We start from the raw sequence: 17,039 nt of genomic DNA on the forward strand, positions 1-17,039 counted from the left end.
GAGCTGTGTGCTTCCTAATGTCTCTGTATAGTGAGAGGAACACTATAATTCAGATGAGACATAAAATCAAGGTCCTAACATTTCTCAAAAAGTGTAGATGTTTAATACTAAATTTGCCCCGGACCAGTCATGGCCTCCTAATAATCCCCAACTATGAATTGGCTCCATTACTCTGCCCTCCTTCCTGCTGATAGCTAATGTGTGGTGAGTGTACTCATGGCTGCCATCACATCATCCATTACTCTGCCCCATCACATCATTGAGGTGGGGCTGCACATTAGTGGTGGAGGGGAGTCCCCATTACATGTAAAGTGCTTTGAGTGGAGTGTCCAGAAAAAGTACTATATAAGTGTAAGCAATTTTATTTTTCTTATTCTTATTCTTATAATAATAATTATAATAATTGCATATACTTATATAGTGCTTTTCTGGACACTCCACTCAAAGCGCTGTACAGGTAATGGGGATCCCCTCCACCACCACCAGATTGTAGCCCCACCTGGATGATGACAGCAGCCATAGTGCACCAGAACGTTCACCACACATCAGCTCTCAGTGGGGAGGAGAGCAGAGTTATCAAGCCAGTTCAGAGATGGGGATTATTAGGAGACCATGATTGGTAAGTGTCATGGGTAACACCCCTACTCTTTTTGACAAACGCCCTGGGATTTTTAATGACCACAGAGAGTCAGGACCTCGGTTTTATGTCTCATACAAAGGATGGCCCCTGTTTATAGTATAGTGTCCCCATCACTATACTGGGGCATTAGGACCCACATGGACCGCAGGGTGAGCGCCCCCTGCTGGCCCCACTAACACCTCTTCCAGCAGCAACCTTAGTTTTTCCCAGGAGGTCTCCGATCCAGGTACTGGCCAGGCTCACACCTGCTTAGCTTCAGTGGGTTGCCAGTTGTGAGTTGCAGAGTGATATAGCTGCTGGCATATGAAAAGATGTCTATATTCACATTGTTGTAAACTTCTAGACAATGTGGGAAAGCAGTATAGGATACATTTGCAAAGCTATGTCAGGTTCATAGATGTGGGTAGACATTTAGGAGTATCCTGCAACCTGCATTGAGCTGTCTGAAGTGACATATTAGTCAGGTTTGCAAATGTATGTAATCATGCATTCCTCTTCTGAGGTCATTTAAATCAATTCCTGTGTCTCACAGTAGGGTACACAAAGGAAAACGCTGGTCTGTCAGTACTTTACAATCTTCAGAAATCATGAGGCAATTACTGCTGCTTCAGATAGGATGGGTCTTGCCTATGGAACATACTGGTGTATTATGTTCAGAAGGACAGTATTCATATATATTTGAAAGGATGTTGTACTGTGGTGTAGTATAATATCCATCCATCTATTTTCTAACTGTTTTATCCAACACAGGAATGCAAACAGAGCCAGAGTCTGTCTTGGAAAGTGAAGTGTATAATATAAAACATAAAAAAGAAGAAAGGTTTTGAAACATACACAAAACTTAAGTTTCAAAATCAGACTGCAGCAAATAATTTTTTGAAAACAATTTAAACGTCTTGTTCTGTTCACAAGGCATTTTCTTTCACAAGGCATCTTCTCTTGTATAAATATATTTAAAAAAAAACAACTGCATAGCTTTTATATGAGCTTAAATCAAAGCTTCACATGTTAACAATATCTTGCTCAAGGGAAATATACAAAAGTAAAATCTGAATTAAATGTCCATTACATTTGTTTCACTGGTATTTAAAACCACATTTCCGTTTCTCTACGGTAAGAATCAGAAGAAACCACTGTAAACAATCTAATGGTGCAGTTCATCTAAATTGTTTCTTTCAGAGTTTGTAAGGTGGATGTTTCTAATTTAGGTGAGGGAAAATGGTGTTCTTAAAAGTAAGGAATCATACTGTGCTATTCATGTGACACGGTAAACAGGGAGAAAATAAAAGGGCATGGCTTTTTACCGATGTCATGTATAAATCTCACAAGGACCACTTATTTCTCATTCTTCATTTAGACTGATAACTTGAGTACCTTCCAAAAGGGAGTCTAGCCAGTTCAACCACCTTGGAGCAAGCAGTCTGTGTGTGGGAGCTTCCTGGCCTCCCTGTGAAGCTCTTTTTCTCCATCTCAGGTCGAATAGCTTGTACATGTTTTGTCTTGTCTTCCAGAAAAACGAACATATGCAGGAACTGGCTTGAACCCAATGGGAGGTGATTTTGTCTTTAGAATACATGATGCTTCCAGAATACACTGTCCTAGATTCTGTGTTTGGACATAGATCCTAGATATTGTTTTAAATGTTTTACACCTAGCTTGGAAATAATATACATACATTGCAATGTTTTAGATTGCTTGAAATGGAAAAATATCATTTGTAGTTTTTTTTGCAAATTAGTAAAAGAAAACCCACAGTTACTTGAACAGAAAACAGATGAATCCATATAAAATATATGTAATGAATGGCTCGGACATGAGAATCTATGTTTTGTTCAATTTTGCAACTTTGCATTTTCCTGTATTCAGGTATTTTATCCTGATCAGTAGCTGGGTATGGATACAGTATGTGTTGCCAGGTCAGCAGTGTATTGTTTAGTGGAGGTAGTGTTAAGTTTAGGGTTTTAGTAATGGTCCAGAGAAAAGTGTTTCACATTCTTTGATGTGCAGAGATGAAAGCACAAGAAAACAACAGTTCTGTGTGTCCCTTATGTCACCCTCACATGGGAAATGTGCCAAAGCTTTGAGCATAGAACTGAACAGATATTTGACTGAAAAACATTAAAGATCACAAAGCACAATAAATTAGGAAGAGCAGGACACTTTACAACAGTCTGCAGCTGTCTCAACAAAAAGCAATTTTCTAGTAGACCTCTGAGAACTTTATGATTAGATGGGCCAGTTGTAGCCATTTCAGCCCTTACCACTGCCATTGCACTAATCTTAGTATTGTTTAGGAATTTAAAAGTAATAGTGTAATTTCCTAAGAAAACACTTTTCTCTCAAATTTAATTAAATAGTTTTTTACTTGACTCTCAGCTGTCAACTAAGTCCAGCTATTATCATGTATCTGTCCTGATCCAAGCTAATTTATCATCATTGTTAACTACCCCTGAAAAAAGTAGCTCCCACAGTTATTCTAGGATACCAGATTGCTTAACTGGACCACACTAATATATCACATGCATGCACCAAGAAGATCTTATTCATAACTGCTTTTATATGAAATACAATCTGTGTAATTCTAGGAGAATCATTAATAAAGCCATTTAAACTGTGTGTCTCTTTAACTGCTATTATTAGCATGATAAACTTTATGTTATTTAGCGCCAATAAACGTAATCATGTCAAAGTGTTTACAATACATAAAAAGCACATTAAAAGCATTACACATACATTAAACACAATAAAAGCAACCCAAGGAAACAAAGCAGAAAACAATCAGCTAAACAGAGAAGCAACTAATGTGTTTGAATCCCTGATATTTTGGGGGGACAGTGTACCAGGCTATAAAGCCCTGGCACTAAAGCCCTTGTCACCTACAATGTGCTGGTGAACAGTGGGAACACAGCCCACTACAATCAGCTGAATAATGGTAGCATGGAGGACACCACCAAATACTGTATATTCGGTGAGATATTGGGGAGGCAGGCTATGGAGAGCGGTCAAGAGGTTAATTAAAAAATTACAATCAGCTCTGAACCTGACATGCAACCAGTGTGCATGGACTCCAAAAGAGAACGGATGTAGTCACTTGTGAGTGACCTTGTGAGAATCATTCTTTCCACCAAATTCTTCACATGTTGTAACTTGTTCATGGTGGTTTGTGTAGAAGAGCATTACAAATGTCGTTTTTATTCTTATTCCTATTGTCTTAATGATTATAGTTTTTAAACGTATACTATTTGAAACTCAGTTAGGTCAGACCTTTGATTCTCACAAGGGCATTAGTGCTTTCTCACCAGTGGCCTTGATTTCCCACGCTCTCTCCCTTACCAACAAATCCGTTTGTTTTTTTCAAGTTGAGGAATGCTCGTCTATGCTGGACCAAAATCACACTCGGACCTAAGTGAAGTGAATGTCCACTTAATTGGAGTATTCCACATTGGAAACAGGGCGTCTATTCATCGCAGCCTGGGATGCTTGGGCTGAGAAAGGGGGCAAGGCGATACCTAGGGAGAGTGGACACATTGTGGTGTTCACAATGGAGCGCTTGACCGCCAAACTGTGTCCATGATGTTCACTCGCCTCGTCCCTTGTCCTCGCTCAATGACGGGGCGGGAACAGCAAGACCGGGCGCGGGGCGTGCAGAGCATTAAAGGCTGTAGGTCAACCCCTCTTCCAACGTTTATAAAAATGTAACAAGCAGTAGCTTTGGCAACTTAAAAGCAATTACTAAGCTTTTAAACCTCCTGTCATTCATTCTCCAGTGAGCAAGCATAATGGGTAGATAACTTTAGAGGTCTATTCAATGTGTTGATCTTCCCTCCTTTTTGCGACCCACCTAAAGATGCGGTTGAAATAAGACTCATCCATTCGCGGATCAAGAACCGGCCTCGTCCATACCCGATCTCCCCTTTAAATGTATCTCATTTTTATGTTTAGAACTGAAAATAACTTTGTAGATTAGTCGTGTGCGGTCTGTTTCCTAAAAATAACCAAATGGGCAAAACTAGGAAGAATAACAACGCTGTGGTTGTAAACACGAGTTAAATTTATATCTGTTTATGCGACTGATTACTTCGCCTGATCAACATAAATTCTGGGCTTTATGCCACATTTGTGCTCAAGTCATTATGCATAGAGTGACTTTAATCGCGCAATGTAACGTCAAGGTATATTTTAATAGAATTAATTAAAACAGCTCTCACTGATGACCCGTTCGAGCACTCGACACAAAAAAACACTTTTAGATGGCCGCCAGCTGCAGTGACGTGAGACATAACAGACACTGGTCTTGTACAGCACTCACAGCATTTTCTAAAAAAGCTTGGCTGCCAACCAGAACGGTACTAAACGCTGTTATTAAGTGAAAGCATAGCTTTGATTGCATGCGTTTTTCAGCAATAACACAATAACGTCTTATTAGCTTCGAAAACAGGGTAAATCATTGCGATGGGCACCAACGTGAATGTCAGAGAAACACTGCACTTGAGAATGAACTGTAGGGTCAGCACAGATAGATCCGCTGTGAGGTTAATTAAAAAACACACTGTTATTACTTCAGTTATCATTTCTTTTCATCCACACATACAGACTCTGTTAAATAATGTATTTTATTACCCTTACGTACAAATCCAACTCTAAAAAAGTAGTATGTCTAATTAAAGATGCAATATCTATAGTACAGGCATACTGTATTGCAAGCATTTTTCCATCTACTATAAAGCATGCATGTTCTTTTAAAACCTACTATAACATTCTAAAAATAATACAGAGATGCAAAATATATTAGATAGCTAACTCTTCTGTGCTACTATGATGCGTACTCACTGAGTTGATCAGATGATGATAAAATGTATGTACCCACCTGCACAAAATTATATTTGATAATTTCTTCGGTATGTTTAACTCCTGATATTTAGGCCTACAGACCGAACCTAATTAAGATGGGTCTTAATAAGGCAACCACGTAATTCTAGACTAACTTGTTTTGGAATTTGATACAACTATAACTTCGGTTATACGTTCTACACCTAAGAGGTAAAACAATCCGGTCACCACGTCAAATAGTTTATTGATAGTAAAATGGCGTACTGGGGGCTCAAAATAATAGTCAAATAATTTTCTAAACAACGCTGTTAGATCTGGCTTCATAATAAAACCAGCAAGTTTATTACTTATAATAAACTTTTCAATTATTATAACGTCGTTTTTTTCAGATACAATAACTACATTTAGTACATTTTCACCTTCATTATCCCTTTACGTATTGTAATTAAGCTTCGAAAATTAAAATTCAGTAATATTTTGAAAGCAAAACAACTTACTCCTTGGTATATACATTTGACGATGGTAATGTGCACGTAAGCTTAAAAGGGTTTAAAAAAATTAGGGATCGTCTTCGTAAAATTCGACGTTATTTTTTATTTTTATATGGACGTTTAATTCACAGTTGTGTTCTTATTATTTAGAGTAACTTTCCAGTGGGTAGGTCACGACACAATTTGATTTTAGTTGCTTCTGAAAGATGGAATGTTACTCTAACATCTTTCTAATGTTACACGACAAAGGAAAATAATTGAACTATTCTCGTATTGTATCCCAGTACGCCATCAGTTTCCCTTCGGGATCAATAAAGTCTTATCTCTCTATCTTGTAATTCCTTTTTTTTCCGACTTGGATTAGAATTTTGAATAAAACTCCTTCTAACAACAAAAAGCGAGGAAAAGTTGTATACAGTTACATGCATGTTCTATATTTTACTGTGATTCTAAAACAAACATTTTACTAACCATAAGATTAATTAGAAAACTCTTTATTCTTCAGTAGGCTTCTTTTAATAGACAGCAGCAAAAATAAAAGGGGGATTGGGTGGATACAGAAATTTAAAATAGATGCAGAAGTAGTCTAAATGCTCCATATTGTCTGTTAATTTTTCTAGGTAGTATGTCATAAGTGTCCAAGTGACTACTTTTCAGTCAGAAACCCTGGCCCTATCCCTACACTACTAATGTCTTCTGATGAGTCTTTCTAACTTTTGAAAGGGCCACTTCACCTCAGCTCTCCTCTGAGAAGTGTCATATGTGTTTACGAGCACTGTGTGATCTGCTTCCTCCAACGAGTCAAGTGGTCAGTGATCACACTGTGGAATCATTTAAACTAGACTCATCCTAGGGGTTCGCAGGCATGCTCAGAGATGGAAACAGTCCAAGCTGTTTCAGACAGCTCTGCGGTTTTCCCGTTGATGATACTGCCATGGACGCCTATTGGAAATAGTGAAAAGGCTTTTACGAACACCTCCAAGGTCCCACCCCACCTCGACTTGAGATGGTGATCTCAAATTGTCTGTCTTCACTGTTTGAAAATTGAAATTGGACATTTAAATAGTGTGGCTGTGCAATCTTGATTTAGCCTGTTATCTTTAATGCAAGGCTTGACTGCATTCCCATTGCTGTTCAAGCAACCCTTAGCCCTGGAGTACTATTTCTTACATAAGGCTGATTTACACTTCACACCAATTCTCATGCTCTCTGCCCCAGGTCACTGTCACCAGCACAGGGCTCTACTCAACATTATAGCTCGGGATGTTTCTGAATGAAATGTGTCCTGCACTCTACACTCACTGCAAAGCTTAGGCCTTGTTCACACCAAGCCCGATTTAAAACAGTTATGCACTCCAGTCCCATTGTAAGACTAAGGATCTGTTCTCAGCACACTCTCTTGTAAAAGACTACTTTTCATTGCAATCCCATTTAAAGCCTCTCAGTTCTAGCTCAGTGAGTTATATCAGGCTGCTACCCTCTCCATTTTCTTCTTAAGGATCTCTCCACTTACAAGTTCTTTTTACAAGAAGCCCTGTGCCTTGACACCTTCAGATTAAACTCAGCTAAACTCTCTTTAATTATACAAATGCTCTCCGTTGTTTTATAGGGTGTATGAAAATGTAATACAAACACGAATACGCTGGTATTGAAATAATTGCAATTTTCGTTTTAAAAGTTTAATTTTACTATTTTACTCTTCCACTGATTTCCTGCGTATTAGAATTAATACATCATTAATAGAATAGTCTAATGCTACATTATGTTTTCTATAAATTAAAAATCCGAAGGTTGCGCACTAAAAGATGTATTCATTAAATAAAATCCCTCGAATACCTGATATTGATTTTTTCTGAAGATTTTAAGTGTGGAGCCGTAGTAAGAGAGGCTAATTGTACTCGCCATTTTAAAGTGTGCCAGTTTAAAAAATAAACACTTAGCAGCTTGATCGCTGAAGGCAGACTGTTATGACTGCAAACACTGTTATGTTTCAGGTTAACATTTTGCTGTGCGTGTGTATCTGGTAACACTAATCTACATAAAATATCTTGCAATATTACATTTCTAGGCATGTCAAGGGAAACTTAAAATCTGCTAGAACACAAGCCTTCGATATTACGCGCCATTTCGCACTTGAGTGAAGAAAATGAATAATAAATTCATTGAATGAGTGACGTGGTTTTCCATAAGGTCAACTTTACTGTATTTTCAGACTAACACAATAATACGTCAATCATATGAGACTCCTAAAGCCTCGTTTCCATGCGCAATAACTGTCAGTAAAGCAAAGAGGAAGATAGTTTTTCTAGCCGTACCCCTTTAAAAAGTACTGAAGTTTGTGATAAAAGCTTCACTGAAAGCTTCTCGAGGCGGGTCCATCCAAGGGATAAGGGCCTCTTCATTTCGAGATAAGGGAGCAATACAAGGTGCGTGGGACTCGAGCAAGAGAAAGACACCTCCCCTCGGGGTTAAATTCAAGTAGTGGGATTATAGATTTCGCGTCGACGTCTCTTTTCACTTGCTTCCGAGGCTTTTCACACGTTGTGGGTGACATTTATAAAGTCATTCTATCCCAAGTGCCATTAGTATTTTTTTTTTCGAAACAGTAAAATGAAACCTAGTGAAGTTAGAAACCATGGAAGAAATTAATGTCGAAATCGTCTAAAAAACCCGAACCTTTCATTCAAAAAACATTTATACAGGTTTCTGCACACACTAACAAGCTTTGATCGCTAAATACAACGTTTGCAGCTTTTCCTTCAAAGCGTGATTCGTGTTTTCAGTTGTGTATTGCGGTTCATTTGATTTTGTTACTAACCAATTTTCCCGGAATAATGGACTATTGAAGTCTAAAGCATAAATCTATATCTTGTAAAAGCGAAGTCTATCCTTTTTTTAGGACAAAGCAGGCTCCAACTGCGATACCAGCGTCATGTAAACAACAATAATAATACCTGATATTTCCTTGTGAGTCAAAGGGAAATTCCACATGAAGGTGCTAGCATATTGGTGTTGTTTCAGGACAGCTGAGCCGAGTATTTTCATAATGCTTTGTGTATTCTCAGTTTGACATAGGTGATTTCTGATTTATATGAGCAGGCCTGCCCCACGTATGAGACGCCAAAGTTAACGTATTACCACGCCATCCCTTATTTTTCCTTACTTTGTTTTATCCTTATTCCATACACAAAAAATTCAATCTAATGCGATTGTTTTTCATTTGTCATTTTCATGCTCCTGCTGGACGGTCCTACAGTCTTTACTGTCTTTAAAAATTCAGTCACTGGTCTCAGGCCAACCAGATGATCTCTCATCTCCGTTCAATCACGCGCCTTTCCTATGTTATCCGATTTACCCATCAAAACCAGATAGGAGTTTGTTATATGACTGAATAGTTTAGAATGGTAATCTTCCACTCAGTCCTGATTGGACTACCACCACTAAATAGCTGTGGAACAAATTGTAATAATTCGATTAATAAATCCGCACGATTGCTAAACCTGAAGTATTCGTTTTAAAGTAAGGGTTTGCCCTGCTGTTAAATGTGCAGTCACTGAGTGAGCACCTCTTATTAATACAATTCATAAAATAAGCCCAGTGCATTTTATATCAATTTCACTACCCCGGCACAGTGCCTTAACCCCGGCGTCCTGGCTAGTTTCCATTTCGGGCTCGCACAATCCGAGCTATCTAATGCCTTAATTCAATTGGCAAAGCAATGTGTTACTTCTCCATCTTGATCTGCTGTGTAGTTCGGTTGCTGGCCCATAAATGTTGCGGCGCGTCACCCAGGTGAGTGCTGTACTGCTTTTAGGTTGGCTTTGGGATCCTTTAGGGTGAAACGTAATATACAGATGTTGGTTATTATTAATTCATTGGGTGTGCAGGTCATTCCCTTCTGCCTTTTCGGACTGCATCGTTTTAATTTGAAAGACATTTTGGTCTTAAATGGAACATTAAAATAATATACTATTAAGAACTAAAGGAGACGCGTATAGTGCTCCTACGTTTTTATTCAAAATACTTTCATGTAGTTATATAAGATTTTTTGGCAACACGAGTAAAGCAGGGAAACACGATTGTAGCTTATACATCACGACATTCACCGCTAACAAATATAGACGAATGGCTGAACGTAGGGCTAAACGTTATAAGTGTATCAAGAAGCTTCAATAATAATGTTGAAACTACCTATTCGGCTCCACTGTTTTGCTATTTTAACAGGTCCGTCTTTTACTGCCCTCCCATATCTCAGTACCTCACAGCACAGGCCCATAATGAGGACTGGTGGTCATGGTGTGTACGTTTGTTCAACTATATTGATTATTATTTGCTTGACGCTCACGGTACACGCTGTAAGCACTACATTGCGAAACCTGCTCTCATCTGACCATCAAGTACAAACATCCAGTCCTGGACTGCAATCTGTCAATAAGACTTTTCGTATCGCCTATAAATTACTGGGGCAACTTCTTTAATTATTGGCTTATTCTGAATCATATACAGCAAAGTTCACAAAGCCCCCAGACAGGTGCGCATATTTTAAAAAAAATTCTGAACGTAACCTTTGTAGAAATGTCAAGGAATATTTGTGTGCGTGGAACATAAAAAACCGTCTGAATGTAAAGCGCACACTATTAAGTGTGCGCAGCATATGTAAATAACCTACAGTTTTCATTATCTTTGTATTTAAGTACAGAAACAAGCATTTCACAATTTTCTACAAAATTATATATTGACTGACACAGAAATGGGCTTACGGACAGAAAGATGGACACAAGCAACACATTTATCAATTTCCTTATCAGCCGAGCCAAGAGGAAGCCCCGTGATTGCAGCTCAGGTATTACAGATCAAAAAGATGTGAGGCTCTTCCTCAGTGCGACATCTAGTGGCCTCCAGCAGACTAGCAGCGTGTAGGCCGCGATCCCGATAGTCATGGCGAAGCTTATGTTGCTGCAGTTATTTCTGACCGCTCTGTGCACGGAGGTTTGAGAGACGCAGACGGTTATATAAGAAACGGTTAAGATGCCCCTGATTAAAAAAAAGTCTTCTTTAATTGTAAATGAAGATTAAAGATTGAGATCGATTTTAAAATAGTCTAGAGAGCATATTTATCAAACAGTTAACATTAACGGTATTTTCTGTGTTTTGCAGCCTAGGCCCATAGATATTCAGTGTCAGTGAATCTGCATGAGCACAAACATTTTATTTCTGGTTCAAGGGATGCCTTAGCTCTGTGTCTCAATATGCATACCATAGCTATGTGCTTGGCAACGATGGAAGATGGCAAAGAGAGAATTAAGCCCACACCAAAGATGTCAGTTAGGTTGGAAGGTGTTTTTGTGCAGTTGCAGAGCAATAACACTGCAGCCCTTGTAACAGTAAAGCTTTACCATGGGCTGAGAGTGTAATAACTTCCACAATGCGGCTGTGACAGCAGTCAGACCAACCTCTTGCAAATATTTGGCCTTGTGCATGCAATTTAAAGTTAGTTAACAGTGGAGGTCTTTCTTTAATTTAGTTGTGTGTCTGTATGCAAGGGAGGGATTTTTATTTATAATCGCAGTGAATGTAGCCGAAGTCACACAGTAGAGGTATTGTCTTGCTGTCTGTCACACTCATACAGGCATTCCAGCATTGCTTTTCAGAACCCAGTGTCCCTTCCTGCACTGGCGCAGAATGTTAATGGGGCCTGCCTGTTGTGTTGGGAAGGGCAGCAGGAGATGAGAGGCTGAGAGAACTTCAACTGTCCTTTTCAGAGCCCTGGATGCAAGATTTGTTGACTGCCTTTTTTTTGTTTTGTTTTTGTTTGGAAGAGAGGAAAGAAAGAGACAAAACATGAAAGAGATTTTTTTTTCACCCCGTTCCTAATTCCTGTGAGAAAACGATGCTCTAGATTGCCTAGTGTGGGAAGAGACCCAGGACTGTTAGTCAGTGCCACCCGGATGCCAAGCCAGCTGAGCTTCTAGGTCATCTGGCTTTTCAGTTTCATGCCAATCAAACCCCCAAGCCCCAATAAGCACAAAAAGGCCTTATTCCTCATCACAGGATGTATTAGGGGTTTTACACGAGCCTGTGACTCTGAACATTCTGTATATGCATCCTTTTTACACCCCGAAAATATCTCTTTTCAAGCCATTGTTGTAACTTTGAAGATACTGTCACCAAACAAATTCACCTTTCATGATGAGGTGATTTTTTTAAAGAGTAACAGTCCTGTAAAAAACGATCCTTTTAAAAGGGGCTGGCAAAACATCCTCTTTTAGAATACCATTTTACCCATTGCTGTAAGACAGGTGCATTAGGGAACGTACAGGATTGTGTCAAAACACATGCTCACTTCAGGACCAGAGGGCAGAGCAGTTTGGGAAATTTTGTAAATTTAAGGTATAGAAGACTACTTTAGGCAGTTTGGCAAAACTAAGAATGTATGAGTATGGCAGGGGCAGTTGTGTAAACATGACTGCCGTTTATTCAAAATGGAGCAACTTACGCAGCGACTCATCGAGTTAGAACAAAAGGAACAAAAGACAGAATCAAAATGCAAAGATGTTTCAACTTCAATGTTCTAGTTCCTCAACAATGTAAACATAAAACACACATTTTCCGTGAAATGCAAAGCATTTATCCTGTTTGCCCTCTTCTTAATAGACATAGTCCCTGTACTTACTAGTGGGCAAAGACTAGGACTGATCTAGATCGACAATGTTATACAGGAGTGCCTGAGATGATTTCACAGAATTTGGTCTCTAACATACATAATCTCTTAAACTTTACAATCAGAATCTGTGCCTTTTACATTCATTACGCACTGAATAAAGAAAAATCTATAATTTGTTCTGAAGGGGACATTCTTGTAAAGAATGTCCAATCATTTAGATTTTTTCTAAGAAGAATAGCAGTTTTTGTTGCTCACGGCTTTGGTGAAAGTTGCATATGAATGCAAAATTAAAAGTCCCAATTTTAAACACCTTTTCAAGTATTGCACTGAAAGCTGACCAGTGGAATTGATTTATGTAATCCAAAGTGGACAATGTTGCTATGCAACAACCATTTTTCCATCACAGTTGTGCAGTGTTTAATTTTCTCATATACATTTTTAACAGTTCTTTAAGAACAATTTTCTATTCTTAGTTGTTTATTTAAAGCTTTATTAACTTGCTTATTTGTCTCCTAGGTAATTATTTTTTCCTCTTTTACACAATGAGTAATTACTTAATACAATTGATCACTCATACAGGCACAGATCAGGAATGGCAGCCTTAAAATAAGACTCTTTCAGACAGACAAGAGAAACACCTGAATCTAAACATCAAAGACCAGATATGTTATGCTATTATTTTTGTTAGTATAATCACATTGTGCATTTCTTCTATTTTCTGTCTTCTTTGATTTAATTGGCCTTTTGGCTAATGTGGTCTTATAGAGGTGGTGGAGACAGTTTACAGGAAAGACTTCTGCAAAAGTACTGGTAGCCCAGTGGAGCACAGGCCTACAGCGTACTATATAATATTTTGCTGATCACATATAAGTGTAACATTACATTCTGGCAGTAACAAAAACACAAAAGCACTTGCCAGATTCAATTGGTGCTACATTTGTTTCTGACATCTCAGAAAAAAAATATTGTCATCAGTATGTTTAGACTAGACAGCACATATATAAATATTAATATGCATAATTTTGGACAAAACTGCATAGTTGTTTGTCAATTAACAAATATTTACTAATTTAATGTCTTAATTAAGCTTGGTGTTTTAGTTATTATCCTGATACTTTTCACCCTTCAGTATTTAGTTTTTTGCACACATCAAAGTTACTATTTTGTTTATTTAGTAACACAATTAAGAATATTAATGCCTACTATTACCAATGGAGTAAAATTTTACATATATCAAAGAACTTAAAAGTTTCTTTTAATTGACAAATCTTCTTTGGCAAGAATAACTGTTTATAAAAAATCCAAAGTGAATTTGGAATATTTGTCATGTACTGTAGTTTCAAGAAAGAAATGAAATCATGCAATACCAAAGCCAGTTATGCTAAATGTCAACATTGCATTAATGAATCATAGAACAACACTCACATTTAATTAGTTACAACCCCTTTTTTACTTTCTAAAATGTACATAAATAAACCACTAGAAAATGCATTAGAAAGTTTTGTTAAGTCCTCTTTAAAACAAGAAAAAGGTTTCTGTTATCTTGGCAAAGGGGGATCGTTTTCATTGCTAAAATGGCAATAATTGTTTGTGTAACAAAGAGGATTCCCTAAGCTAAATAATCCATTATCTGAATACTACATTACCAGCACTAACTGGTCTTACTTCTTAGAAAGAGTACTTTGTAAATGTACTTTGTATATATACTGTATATAGTCTCTGAAAACTACTTTTTTAATGGTTCTCCAATTAATCTTAAAATTGTGCATAATATTGCTGCAAACCAATTAATCAATTGTTATTATTATTATTATTATTATTATTATTATTATTATTATTATTATTATTATTATTCAACAGTATTTGTAGGAGTCAAATATCATTAAATGTAGAAAAACACCACAAGCACATGCAAACAATGATTAAAATATTTCTGTTTATCAAGCGCTGTTCAATATGGTCCTTGATTAATGCTAAATATAACTTGAAATCTTAACTAAAAACATTTAAATGTACAAAACAGTTTGAATAAGAAAATTGCTGGCTGGGAAAAAATAATGGAGAACTTCAACAAGACACGTTGGCTATAGCTTTGTTGAATTAAACCACAATATTATTAAAAGTACATATTCTGAAATGTCTAATTTCTTGACAAGAGCATTGCCATCGCAAGTGTCCATTCAGGCAAAGCTGAAAGTTCCTGGCTCATTTTTTAATTTGTCTTTACAAGTAGAAGCTGCTCAAGCACAGCATGTAAAGGCTTAGGTTTGAAATGTAGTGATTATGTTACAGCCTTTCCAGGAACTTCTTAGCCTGATTTAACCAGAATCACTTTGGCAGAGGATATTAAAGCAAGCTAAAGAAAGGTGAAAGATCCTTAATTTCCAGCATTGCTAACTTTGTAAAGCAGATCTGAGACCCTTGACTGCCGAGATCAATTTATAATCAGAAAGCCGCTACTTGTCCCAATGGAGATAAAGGCAAACTGGAATCTGTGGACCACGGTAGACCACACAACTGCTCTCTGCCTTGCATGGGATGCCTGTCCATTCCAGGTTCTTAGAGAAGGGGATGATCTGAGAAAGTGCACAGAGAAAAGCCACGTGAACACGCAAACTCTACACACACGCACGCACACCTGGGGCTGAAATCAAACCCGGGTCCATGGATCTGTGAGGCAGCAGCACGAGCTGTTTCTTTTCTAAAGAATAGCCTTTGTGGTGCCAATATATTTATTGAAAAGCTGTGTATATATTAATTAGATAACAGATTGCTAACTATGCATCAGGTGGAAGGAACCCAGAAATAAGGTGTGTTACCACATCAGACTTAATCAGTTTGCAAAAGTCAATTTGTTAGAATATCTTTCATGAATATAAAATAGAAAACATACATAAATGGATATGAAATATAGGTAGACCTTTAACTCAAACTTTAACTTTAGTTTTGCCTTCATCACTGATGTTTGCACATGGACAGTTCTTTATACTTCTAAAATTACTAAACATCACATTTTGGAACTAAATAAATAAACATAATTTGTATTTAGTGTGATGGGTTTAATTATTTCGTGTAATTTTTAAGGTAACATACTTTTCCCTGTTTTAAGCACAATTTTAATATCCTTTAATAACTTGTGCTGAACTGTAACAAAAATTGCAAAATTATTGTTTTCTGTACAAACACCAGTTCTTGCTTAGGAAGTCCACATTGATCAACATATTCAATTTAAACATCAAAATCTAAAAATTAAAATATTTCGTCCTTTCGCTGCTTAATATAATTTATACCTTACAATCACCCTTATCATATAAATCAATAAAATCCCTCAATATAACAGGTGTGTTTTAAAAAAATACAGCTTTACCTCTAATAAAAAACTTCAGGAATGCATTTAGTTCCCAGGTAATATCTTTAAACTCCATGATATTAAGTTCCAAAATGAAGAAAATTACCAGCAAAACAAAAAATCAATATCATGTCCTTATTCTCTGTGTAACTGCCACTGTGCTCCAAAACTGTGTAGGGGAGTGTGACCTGTCACTGTTTTTTTTCCCCAAATCACAGCAAGGAATACGTAAGGCAATATGTGAAACATGGAATAGAGATGACATGCAGAGGCTGTAGAAAGCAGGACTCCAATTAAAGTCTTTGAAACTCAGGATTAACCAACTAAGACAGACAAACCTGCATCCTGTAAAATAATTCTGTACGCAATTTAAATTATAACTATAACATAGAAAAATGGCAAATCAGAATTTCCAAAAGTCAAAGTGGCTTTTTAAATAAAGTGTAAGTACTGTACGTTATTGTAAAGTCACTACCTTCCTATCAACAATTTTACAGCTTTTGTGAGAAGCAGATACAAATTAGATGCCAATGCAAGGTTCAATGCAAGTATGCATACTGTGAAACAAGACTGTTTGCATGGTTAACTGAAAATGCTTCCATCTGTCTTTGCAGGACTACTTTTATGTCAAAGCAGACCAACCCACCTGAATGCTAGAAAGATGCAGGAGGATGATTTTCTATACCTGACACGTCCTGCAGAGTTTTGTGCAGAACAAATATTCATCAGAGATTCCTCAAGAGTAAGACCAGCTTGACTTATATATGCAAAAGTAAATAAATGCAATTGCTCTTCGGTGGTTTAGGTTGTTAATGTTAAAAGATACTCAAATTACTTTAAAGCCAAAATTATCATCAGCATCAGGAAGACAGTTTTCTACTGATTAAAAGTTTACTTTACAAACAATTTGAGTTAAAATGTTCAGGTAAAAATCCTTATATGAATGTATCCAAAATCTAATATTAAACACTGAAGAGCTTGCACATGGTGATAAAAGGTTTAGTGTTTTAGCATTAAAACAGTGAAATGCATTGAGCTTCTCATAAGGACAAAAATGAGTAGATT

The 17,039-nt window shown here is 37.2% G+C and overlaps 1 long non-coding RNA gene across 1 annotated transcript in view; it reads left to right on the forward strand.

Annotated features, from left to right (window-relative positions):
- The window catches only part of LOC148659503 (uncharacterized), a 54,837-nt gene that overhangs the window by 30,165 nt on the left and 7,633 nt on the right, over window positions 1–17,039 (forward strand). The window contains exon 2 of the long non-coding RNA XR_015940511.1: window positions 16,589–16,716. This is a non-coding gene — a long non-coding RNA (uncharacterized LOC148659503). The remainder of the gene's footprint in view (window positions 1–16,588; window positions 16,717–17,039) is intronic.

The sequence above is a fragment of the Lepisosteus platostomus genome, chromosome 7, assembly GCF_059453375.1.
Source record: "Lepisosteus platostomus isolate fLepPlt1 chromosome 7, fLepPlt1.hap1, whole genome shotgun sequence".
NCBI lineage: Eukaryota > Metazoa > Chordata > Actinopteri > Semionotiformes > Lepisosteidae > Lepisosteus > Lepisosteus platostomus.